Source organism: Mixophyes fleayi, chromosome 10, assembly GCF_038048845.1.
Source record: "Mixophyes fleayi isolate aMixFle1 chromosome 10, aMixFle1.hap1, whole genome shotgun sequence".
Classification (NCBI taxonomy): domain Eukaryota; kingdom Metazoa; phylum Chordata; class Amphibia; order Anura; family Limnodynastidae; genus Mixophyes; species Mixophyes fleayi.
In genome coordinates, this window is record NC_134411.1 from 65,504,828 (window position 1) to 65,517,865 (window position 13,038).

A 13,038-nucleotide genomic window follows, 5' to 3' on the forward strand; every position below is an offset into this window, starting at 1 on the left:
ACTATGCTCACAACTACAAGTATGTAGCAATGTATGGTATCCTTGGAGGTCATTGCCAATATGGTCAGTTTTTGGTTGCTATGGCTGACCCCTGGTCTGCTCCCAGGACTGGAGGAAGAACATGAAGATTGATCAACATCTACCTGTGCAAAATAATAGGTAGCTGCCAGCCCACAAATGGCGACCATCCCTTCCTGTCAACACACCAATTCAATACAGAAATCCAAAATACACTGGGACCGGGACATGTGCAGCACCACGGGCTTGGAGACGGCTTTCCTAAAGTCAGACAGGGGCGTTTCTTTAGTCTTCCTCTGCCATCATTTCTTGCCAAGCATGACGTGTGAGAGGATTGTGTTCCAATTTCCTTTGAAAACGTTGGATCTGTGGGACAGGTCTATGCTAAGACATCAGCAACAGCTATTTATATAGCGCCACTAATTCCACAGCACTGTACAGAAAACTCACTTACATCAATCGCTGCCCCATTGGAGCTTACAGTCTAAATTCCCTAACATATACACTGAGAGAGACTAAGGTCAATTACAATAGCAGTCGATTAACCTACTAGTATGTTTTTGAAGTGTGGTTGGAAACCGGACCACCCGGAGGAAACCCACGCAAACACGGAGAGAGCATACGAGCATGTTCTGTGCAAAGGACCAAATACATATATTGCAGCTGTATTTAGTTGGATTGCTGAATGAATGTACATAATGAAAGGACAGTTATGAAGTGGGATTGCAAAGGTTATGACTGTATAGTTGTCCACAGTGAGTAGTATTGGTTTGTGGAGGAAGAAAGCAATAATACAGTTTCTGTTTTGGGAAAAGGAACGACTGTTTGTAATCCCAATAAGAGTATCCTTCTCCTAAATTACCAGCTGATAATGCTCTGTTAGCTTAACACTGTACTTAGCCATCATCTGGAATGTGTTTGCAGTAGCCACCAAGGCCCACCCGAGAAACAGACGCAGCCTGCTCAGACTAGATGACACCTACTGACTGCTAGTTTCCATGTTTCTCCATCCAAACACTAAGTGTCAACAGCTGTGGGTTTAACCACGTCTGAGTCTTCTACCCTGTACAAGTAACATCTTCCTATGGTCAGCAGACCTGTACTTTCACAGCGATCCATTTTATTTGTCGTGGTTGTCAGGAATTTGGAATCTGTGTGTGAGTAACAAGAAGTTATTTTCACATCAGCTCAGAAATGAAGGTCAGGACGGGCAGGACGTGTCAGAGGACAGCTGTGAAGTGCTTGTCACTTATGTGCAATATACCCACAGGTTGTACCCAGCAGCAATACTTCCATATTTACCCCCTAGAGACTGAGAGTGTAATTGTGTAGCAAAAATCGGAACGGAAAAGCAAAACAGTTTATAACAAAATTATGGCAATAAGTTTCAAATACGAATGATAATAACGCTAATAATTAATATACAACCATGGTGTCAGTAATGCTAACAATATGTTAAAGGCTGGTGCCACTTTCTAAACGTACTTGTTAAATGACATAAACGTTTACATTTATTTATACAATACAATTCTACAGGAATGCTACAAAATTGTCTGCTTGTGGATGTGGACGCAAACAATACAATGCATAAGTTCTTAAATATATCATTTATAGTTATGAAGATGTTACATGGGGATTATTGGCTATAAAGATAGCATGACAATGTGTATAACAGTGACACTTCTTCAGAAATGTCTGGATTAAAATGATTTTAAGGTTTATGATGTGACAAAAAAGTGTATTAGTTATTCTACAGGGGCTTTTTTTCAAATCAGTACTCAGTACTTAAATCCTACTACAAAATCAAAGACGCTTTTGTATTATATAATCCTATAATATAATGAAGTAGGTATTTCCAGACCATGTCACAATAATGTACTTTTACTATGTAAGATATAATGATTACATTTTCTTTCCATGTCCCCGTTACTTTTATACATCTGTGCTAATTCCATAAGCCTATAAAACATGCACAGTGTCCTATATTACATAGTGGATGCTATTTAATAGCGAAGCGGAAAAACCAATAAACCAAAAAGGCATATCAAGGCTTTCAAATTGGCTCCTATAGGTTACTTATATGTTTGTATGTTGTTAGCTAATAATCCCCTATATAACACAAAATCAATTTATCATGTTTCTGGGTTAGTTAGCAATTCTATGATATTGAATGAGTAGTAAATGGGTAGGAAAGCTAATACCATGAGGGAGATTCAATTGGCTGCGATGTGCCATGTAACATCACCGCGCTGTCTGGCTGCACATATTGCCAGCTATTACGATAAGGAATCTTCACTTATTTTTGAAAACTGATAGGACTGTTCCGCTGAATTGAATCTTCACTTATATGTAATGACATTAAAAAATGTTAATGTTTTTATCAAGTAAAGTCCATTTAAAAACAAAACTAATATATATATATATATATATATATATATATATATATATATACATATATGTCAAAGAGATACTGGAAGTTCTTCTATTGCCAGACTAATGTTATACTTTATATTCTGCACAGCAGTATTTGCCTATTTGGCAGTGAAGGTGTTAAATGGTGCACAAGAATTCTTTAACTCCGTAATAACAGTTAATTCAGGGTTCATAAAGGGGACCAGTGATAATGTTTGTAATGTGTCTTTTCATTATAAGTAACTACCGCTTTTAGGAAGATTACCTCTATGGTATGTGATAATAAGCTATTTAATTAGCAGAGGCTGTAATTCAGCCTCAGAAGAGATATTCTACCATCACAGACTGCCTGACTCCTAACTACAGCTATGTGGCAAAGGGATGCATGACATACAGACATATGTTGACAGTGAGGCAGCAGCAAACTCCTGGATAAAGTTTCCCTTGAAGGCTACACAACATATTTTTGGAAGCGTGCATAAGCTTCACAAACTCGGGAAAGCCATTTCTTTTGTTGCATTTTCTTTTGGTAAGTGGACATGGCAATTTTATACTGTTGCAAAAGTCAGAATATTTACTTAGGGTCTGATTAATCAAGGCACACATACTGAACGCATCCTGCTTTTGATATTAAACGCATGTATTTTGGTTTTGTGCATTCCTGAACTTATCAAGGCACGGATCTCAAGATACGTGTTTCTGGTGAATTCGGGTGTAGGTCTGCTGTGCCCTACTGCACAAGATGCTGCATGATAAATCAAAAACCTATGTGGAATATAAATTTACCAAAGAACGCACATAAATATATATATATATATATATGTATATATATATATATATATATATATATATATATATATATAATCAATGCCACCTGTTAATAATAGAGGCATTAACAATCAAACAGTCAAAACAGTAAAAAAAAAGTCTGTTTTTTTTAACTCCTGAAAAACATTTATTAGGATGTTCTTAATGTCTACTGAATATAATATGCATTTTTACAGTTGCTCCTGATTGCAAACACATGTAATAGCATGGGTACGAGACTGTTGTCACTACTGATCAGGATTTAGACTAGTCCTGTAGCTGGAGCAAGAGACAAGTAACTTTGAGATGCTCAGAGCTGGATTTGGATGTGGCTGCATGTGTTTGAGTTTGGTACGCCCCTACTGTTCACTGACTACAGCAAAACTCCCCTTCCCAACCCTGTTCACTCCCTGAAATCATAGGCATAGTAAGCATCCATTGCGTTCAAAGATGGAGCGGACAGGCCTGCGTTCATGGACATATCTCCTGGTTCTGGGCATTCATGGAGTGATTTTGCCTACCATACGTTCAAAATCAGCAGATATGTCCCTTGATGAACCATGCCCTTAGTTTCCATCAACATGTTATTCTGTAAACTTAATCTACCAATGATGCTCTGCTATCCTATCAGCAGCATTACAGTGTTATACTAATTGTTCTCATAGAACATGTATGCATAGAGCAAGAATATTTTGGTTAAAGGCAAAGATTGAATGAATGTGACCATTGGACTTATTTGCTATTCAAAGCTTTTTAATAGTTTTGTTTTTTTCACCCCAAATATAATCATAGAATTTAACTGTAGAAAAGAACAAACCAGTCCATCTAGTCTGCCCTTATATCTGTTTTCTGGCTAATGGCTTCAAGAGCTTTCCCACAGTGCAAAAGAGATCAGCAGGTCTGTTGTTCACAGCAGAGCCTCAGGAGGTACCCCAAAATGTAATTACAAGGACTCACACTCCCTGTCAGCAATTGATCCCATAAATGCCTTGCAGACAGTACTTAGCTGCCTGAAATATATTTAAACATATCAGCTCTATGTCAGGGTGTCAACTGAATTTCAGTGGACAACTCCTAACAATCTTAAGCTGGGTACACACTACAGAATTTTCCACCAACTTTTTATGCCGATCGATTTTACATCCGATCGATGGTCCGATCGCTCGGTCCATGGACTGCATACACACTAGCCTTGTCTTAGAAGATAAAGGGAAGAGTGGCCATCCCGTTAGCGACTTTTTACAGCCATGTTGTCGTGAGCAATCATTTTAATTTCATATACTCAGAAGCATCATTTGCGGGGCATGTAACGATATACCAAATACATTAGCATAAAGGGGCAGAGCTTTCACTATAGTTAACACCCAAAGCTGCATAAAAAGAGAAGGCAACACTGTCTCTTCAATCTTTCCTATAAAATAGAAGTCTATTACAATTCATAACATTTAGATAAAACATTTAACTGGTGAAGTGCAATGCAATAATTATTCTCTAATAATAAAATCCCTTCGTATGTAATGGAATGCTTCATTCTCTGCGGGCATCATCGCTGATTGGTCCACAGCAGAAATGAACGCCCATGTCTGAGTGTATAAAATGAAAGGAGCCTGTCTGGCGCCGAGGAGCGTGAGTAGACGGTGAGTGAGGAGAAGGTGTCAGTGGGGGTTGTAAGTGAGGAGAAGGTGTCAGTGGCAGACTTTCGACCATCATGTCACTACACACATTGGCCCGACTTCGAACGAGCGGTCGTATGTCGGCTGGTGAGCCGATTATTGGACAAAAACCCTGTAGTGTGTACCTAGCTTTATAGAATCAGATTCAATCAACACCCTGGCTCTGAGTCCCAGAGTTCACAGAGTATACAGTATACATTCTGTAGGTTATTTCACCTGGAAGACAAAGTGCATACAGGAGAGGTGCCAGGATGGAGAACATTGAGTGTGCCCCAAACTCTAGGGGTCCAGTGCATATGAACTCCACTGTTTTACTAGTTGAGGGCAGGGGAGATTTCAGTCTGAATGGTAATTATGAAACATCACCTATAAGGATGGATTGTGTATAAAAAAAACTGTGCAGAGTGAAGAGGGGTGTCAGGAAGCCATAAGTGGCTTATTATTGGTCCATGGGGTCGTAAGGATGTAATCATCTGGTTACAACTAGAAGTGAGTCAAATATGCCAGGTGCTGTAGCCCCAGCACACTGCAGTCCCAGGTTAAAAACTGCTTCAGGGTGCAGTTCTCAGGGTCCATCACTGGCCCACCAGACATGTCCTATCTCCTGATCATCTCATCTCCCATTACTTTTCATTAATATCATTTATTTGTATTGCGACACAGATTCTGTAGCGCTTGATATAGTAGTACAAAGATGACATACATGAAAGCAGCAGACAGAACAAATACATAGGTAAAGAGTTCAAAAACATACTAGTAGGCTAAATGACTGCTATGAAAATTGACCTTAGTTTCTCCCAGTCTGTGTATATTAGGGAATTTAGACTGTAAGCTCCATTGTGGCAGGGACTGATGTGAGTGAGTTCTCTGTACAGCGCTGCGGAATTAGTGGGTGGGTTGAAGTGGCGATAGAGTAGGTGAGGTAGGTGAGGATATTAGGCTGGGAGAATGGGGAAGGGAAACAAAGAAGGAGCAATACAATGGGAGTGCAGAGTGGAAGATGGTGCGATGTAGATAGACATGGAAAGAAGTTAGCATACAGCTGGTAGAACAACATGGTAATACAGATGAACAGATTGGACATACTGAGAATTTAAATGACAGACAAGGTTTGCAAGTGATTCAATAAAAAGCGATCTAATCACCAATGCTAGCACCAATGCTTATACAGTTTGTTATATATTGACAATACTCTGCATGTACATGAACCTTTTAATATGCAAAATATGAGGGACCTGCTTCACATCCAGAGGCAACCTAATAATCCTGATTACAGGCAATGATAATGAATGGCATGTTGAAATTGGTCAAAACACTATTGTTTCAAAAAAAAGAGTAGCTTTTCGCCTGCTTGTCATGTAAGGATTGTATGACATCAAGGGGGGTATTCAATTAGGAGTCGCGGCAGCGAGTACGCGCGGCTGCATGTGTAAAGTGTCATCACGGTACCGCAACATTGCGGGGTCCACACAGAAATCCGCGATTTTGCGGTACCGGGACCTGTGCAGCTGTGCGTAATCGTGGCTTTGAATGCTAATTGAATATGCCCCCAAAAGTCAAACCATGTGTGATGAATCAAGTGGCTTATACAGAAGGATTAAAAGGAGAAATACAGAATATACATTACTGTGCTTTTCCCACAAGTGCCTAGGGAGGGATTCCAGCTTTGAGGATAGCTTGTGGATTTTAAGCATACCACGGTCAGAAATGACAACTGACCCTGTGTATTAATCTTTGCAGAATCTTTATATTGGCTCCCACCCTCTCAGAGCAAACAGCTTGCACAAGCTCCTTCTGACTGCTGCCAGTGAGATGGCTGCGTGCAAAGCGTGTTCTACAAGCCGTGATTCCGGATTGTACATGTGTTTTGAGGTTTCTATTGTGGCCACATACCATTTCTTGAGCTTGGTTGGCTGGAATATTTTATCTTGGCACACTAATGTTTTTTTGTTTTTTTTCTTTCTATGCTTGCAAAGGGAAATAAAGGGGATTTTGTGTGGACAGGGAGCCAAATAAATTTCCTTAGGTTGACATAAAATAAAAAAGGAATATCCCAAACCTTAATCTTTTATTATTTAAGACTTTGAGGTCTGACTCAAGGGCAAAAGAACAGGTGGCACACAAAATTGAAAAGCTTCTGTGAATGTCAAGAGGTGTTTTTCGCAAAAGCACGCGGCTGCCACGGGTTATGGAGATCAATGCATGCTTTTCGAGTGTAAAAAAAAGGTGCAATATGAACACTGGCCAATGACTCCTAAAGCACTGCATATATCCCTGATATTTAAGTTTGGACTAATATCAGAGTTCATATTTTTCTGTACTTGTGCATTAAAACAACGTGTCACTTAAAATATCTAAATAAATTGATATTCTGGGGAACAGCTAACTGGAAAAAAAGATATTTTTTTGTTATGGAACATATAATGTTTTCCATTCCGTGACTGTGTTTTTACTCCTTAACAGAGGGAGGCAGTGATGCAGGACACAATGTGGTGTGATCATTTCCACATTTCTTAGAGAACTCTAAGCAGTGACTCCAGTCTGTACTCAGACACAGAGGAAGAACATCCAGAGACATTTGGTACAAGATATGCACTCTGTATACACTACAGTCATGGCCAAAAGTTTTGAGAATAACACAAATATTATTTTTCACAAAGTCTCCTGCCTCAGTTTTTATGATGGCAATTTGCATATACTCCAGAATGTCATGAAGAGTGATCAGATGAATTGTAATTAATTTCAAAGTCTCTCTTTGCCATTGCAATGAACTTTATCCCCAAAACAACATTTCCACTGCACTTCAGCCCTAACACAAAAGGACCAGCTGACATCAGGTCAGTGATTCTCTCATTAACACAAGTGAGAGTGTTCACGAGGACAGGGCTGGAGATCACTCTGTCATGCTGATTGAGTTAGAATAACAGACTGGAAGCTTTAAAAGGAGGGTGGTGCTTGAAATCATTGTTCTTCCTCTGTTCACAATGTTAACCTGCAAGGAAACACGTGCAGTCATCATTGCTTTGCACAAAAAGGGCTTCACAGGCAAGGATATTGCACCTAAATCAACCATTTATCGGATCATCACGAACTTCAAGGAGAGAAGTTCAATAGTTGTGAAGAAGGCTTCAGAGCACCCAAGAACATCCAGCAAGCACCAGGACCTTCTCCTAAAGTTAATTCCGGATCAGGCACCACCAGTGCAGAGCTTGCTCAAAAATGGCAGCAGGCAGGTTGAGTGCATCCTGAGACCATTCATGTGTGGGGTTGCCTCTGAGCCAAGGGAGTGGACTCACTCACAAATTTGCCTAAGAACACAGCCATGAATAAAGAATGGTTCCAAAATATCCTCCAAGAGCCACTTCTCCCAACCATCCAAGAACAGTTTGGTGACGAACAATGCCTTTTCCAGCATGATGGCGCACCTTGCCATAAGGCAAAAGTGATAACTAAGTGGATCGGGATCAAAAGATCGAAATTGTGGGTCCATGGCCAGGAAACTGAGATTTGACAATAATCTCCACTCATTTTTCCTCGTATCCCATAGAGGTACAAGGGAAAATGAGCGGGGGTTTCTACCGTAATTTCCGGCAATGTACGCGGTGCGTTGTCTGCGCGCCACATCGCTAGCAATTGAGTATCCCCCTAAATTTTGTAGCTTTTCCTTTTAAAAAGGTACACTGCATAGAGATTTTGTCCACTCTCAGTCACAATCTGTTTTCACTTCCAATTTAAAAGTGGTTAGTTAATTCCTAGGAAGGAATTAAGTTGAAACATCATATGTGTGACAGTGCCAGTCAGCTGTCTTACACTCTTACAGTGCAGTCCAAGCTTCTGCTGGAAAAGGTTTTGTGGCCTATACTGTAGTGGGAGAGGTCAGAACATCGAGTGTTTCATCGCTATAAATAATAGTGACTTTCTTAGTTACCAGCCAGATTTTGTTGGCCGACTCTCATTCAATTTAGGTTTTGGCTATGATTTTTTTTTCTATGTGTTACTAAATTAGTGCGCATAAAGCTTCCTCTTTACCTCATCATTCAACCCTTGAAGGGAAAACACATCCTATTTAATTTTACATTATTTTGTTAAATGTTCTTTAAATAGATGAGCATTAATTATGCTGAACAGATTTAGGGTTCATCTTACTAAGGCTTTTGTCACATGGCTGCTTTATTTGCTTTTTACATTTTGATTTATGGAAGGGAAAAAGCCATATTGCCAGAAAGAAAACTGATAGAGGATTTGTCTTATATAAAGAGGGGGTTATCACTAGCAGATTTAGGTATTGCTGGCTGCTTTGCCTTTGTATAGGTAGCCTATTTATGAAGAAGTACTGCCATGATGCCTGTTAACAACACTTAAGGATGGCTTAAACAGAAAGAGATAAGCAGCAATAAAAAAAATTACACTTATCAGGCCTAAGTCACAAAGGAAAGCAAAGCATAAAAAAGAGTATCTTTGCACCTGGGCAAAGCCATGTTGCATTGGAAGGGGAGTTACTTTTAAAACGTGGGAACAGATTTATAGTTGGGGTAGAGTATGTCCAAGTTCAACTTTAAGTTTCAGTGTAAAAAATAAAGTTATCAAGTATTTGTGTGCTACATGAAAAAACAACCAGTATTTAACTTATGTGCAAAATAATAACCTAATTTGCACCCCTTGCATTGTAACATGGTTTGCACTGGAGAACATTTACTCCTTTTTGCCTTACTTTCCTTAATGACTCAGGCCCACTATGCCTTAATGACATCCAGACCTAGCCCTGTGACCACTGGTGAGCGCTAGTGTTGGAAACACTTTGAAAAAGGCATGCTGGTGTCTCTACAGATTAATGATACACTTAATAGCGTTTCAACATGATTTAAGGATTCACCTGTAATTAGGTGTATACACTGATTCTGCTGATTCGCATGGATCTTAAGATATGCATAATTGTGTGTTTTTATTTGAATACAATGTTCATCTTGGTTTTGAGACGCATATGCATCACACTTAACATCTGGCATATAGTGTCCTAAGTTACTTCCAGAATGAGTACCTGAATTGTGGCATCATATATGGGTTAATAAGCTTCCTACTGTAAATTATATGGATATTAGCAGTCACCAAATTCTGTAACTATTAAAAACCCCAAGGCTGTAGGCTGTAATTGGAAAATAATATCTAATTTGCACCCCTTGCATTGCAACATGGTTAGTCCAGGAGAAAAGTTACTTATTTTTATTTTTGTTCTGCTCTCCTTAATGACGCAGGCCCATCGAGTGTGTTTAATTATTATGCTCCTTAGTGTTTACATACTACTGCAGATAGAAGACAGCATAAATGCAAGGTTCCTGGCACACTAGCGCTTATAAGCAACATTTGCAGCTTTCATAGAGAGTATCATCAGTCATGTAATGGGAATAAGCAGGCGCTCATGTGCCACTTGCCTAACTTGTATAACAGTCAAAACTTTTTTTTCTAAAAACAGTGTCAAAAGCATTTTTTTAAGACAAAAAGATAACTTGACATCACATTACATTAGATCATAATTGCCATCTCTCCCAGAATGTCCGGGAGACTTCTGAACTTTTGGGAGTCCTCCCAGACTCCCGAGAGAGCAGGACAACCTCCTGGATCCTGGCCTCTTCGTTGGTGAAATGGGTGGGAGTGGGGGGCTAATTGTGTCATCCTGGCCCTGCTCCCTGGTGTAATAGGACAAAATTGGTATGGTTCAGCAGAGGGGCAGGGACTAATGACACAATTTGCATGGCCACGCCCCCATGAGGCAACAGGGAGATCTCCCCTCCCAGACAGGACATCTCCAAAGTAGACAAGTATGAATTAGATTATAGTTATACCATAATGCAATGGAATGAAAACCTCCCATTGTTAAGACTAAAATTACAGATACAAACTATCCCCCTTTTGAATGATACATTGAATTATTTCCTATGGTAGTGCTGGGACCATTGCATTACGGATTTCATATGCAAGCTTCAGGTTGGTAAGGGCCTACACTAAGCCTCTCACGATGCTTTATTTACTTCTTTATTTATTTCCAGTGATTCACCATGCTTTTGCACCAATAGGAATTTCTTAATTACATTGATTTGGATACCTAGAAGCCTACTGCTAGGAGTTTTAGTTTGACATCCCTTTTTTCTGTTGTTGGGGCAATTAAGATAAACACCTAGCCTAGTGATAAGGAATATAACCCAGTTATCCTGCTATGCCAGTGGATGTCAAACTTTCTCATTTCGAGGAAACCTTAGGGTCTCCATAATTGTTTCCCCAAGGCACCCCTAGCAAAACTAATTACCATTCTTACCACCAGCCCTGGCCGAGGCACCCCTGTGAGATGGCTGCGGCAACCCAGGAAGCCACGGCGCACAGTTTGGGAACCACTGTGCTATGCATTGACTGGTTGCTTCAAAAATATACCAACAAAGGAATACTTTTTCTGAACAATTGCTTTCAAAACAGCAAGAAATACATCTCTAAGTCAGTTCCTTGTATAAAATGAGCACATTTGTTGTTGAGATCTATAATACCTGCTCATGGCTTGCAGTGGTTCTCCTGCGGTTCCTACCGTTGTTCCTACCTTACCGTGCCTCCCACAATGGCTTCTACACCAAATCCACCACAAGCAAAAAGGTTGTTCTCCCTAATGCCATGTGAGTACTAGAAAGTGAGATAATCACTTTGGAGAGTGTACACTATATTCTGTTTACCTGCACAGATTTTGGAAGTAGCAGGAAGAGACACCCAGAGTGTTTAAGCTCATTGATCTGGCAACACCAAAACCAGAGACAATATTGGAGTGGAAAACTGTGTGTGTTTTAGACTCATCTGCTAGTTTCCCAAGAAGCCAGGCCCAGATCCGGCCTGTGGACTATGAGGGGCAGATTCAATTCGGCCACGTTAGTCTAGGATTAACGTAATATTACCTTTGATATGGTAATTTTAACTCAGATTTTTACTCGCAGCCCAGAGAGATGTGACAAAAAAAATCAGCGTTAAAATTACCGTATTAACGGTAATACTGCACACTTTTACAGTACTAATGGTAATGTGTTATTAACGCGGCTTAATTGAATTGGCCCCTGAGAGTTACTTCCACTTAGAATCCAATGTAGAGGAGCGAAAGGGAAGAGCCACCCTGAGAAAGCTTAATCACTACAAAAAACATAAATCACTTTCCAGAGAGTGCCAGCAGCGGGACTGCACCCTGTGAGTCAGTGGGGGTTGGGGTGAGTTTGTGAGACTGTGTAGTGGAAAGCACTTAGCAACTACAGTAGTAGAATGTTTATCTCATTAAGCATTTCTGAGTTCTAAGAGGGATGATACAGAAACCATTGTATAAGAGAGGAAGGGCAGTTCATCTTGGATCCAAGGCAAGAAATCGAGTGGCCGCAAACAGAAGTTGGTCAAATAGGTGCCTGCACCAAGAGTGGCTTCAAGTCAATAGTTATCGATAACTGTCATCACAAAGGAGCCAGCAGAGTAACTAGGACCCAGAGGCAATATCAGGGACGCCTACAATCCTGGGGCTCCCAGAGTAATTGAACTGTTTCCTGGACAAAACCATGCTACAAAGCAAAGGGTGCAAATTAGTATTCTGTTTTGCACATAAGTTAAATACTGACTGTTTTTTCATGTAGCACACAAATACTTGATAGCTTATTTGTACACTGAAATTTAAAGTTGATATGTGTGTGCTACATGAAAAAACAGTCAGTATTTAACTTATGTGCAAAACAAAATCCTAATTTGCACCCCTTGCATTGTAACATGGTTTTGTCCAGGATACTGAAATAAGAAGTTTCTCAAGTTAAGATCCTTAATGAATCAGGCCCCATGTTCTTATCTGTTTTGTATTTGCATGTTTTCCCCGTGTTTTGGTTGCTCCCACACTCCAAAAAACAAACATACTAGTAGTTTATGTGTTTTCATGCTTTTTCTAAAATCCCCCATTACACATCACCTGCTACATGTGCAACATTGTCATAGTACCTTGCTAACATTGCATTAACTATTGTCTGCTATTATTGCTCTAAGGCAGGGGTAGGCAACCTGCGGCTCTCCAGGTGTTGTGAAACTACAAATCCCAGCATGCTTTGCCACCTATCTGCTGGTTATCTACTGG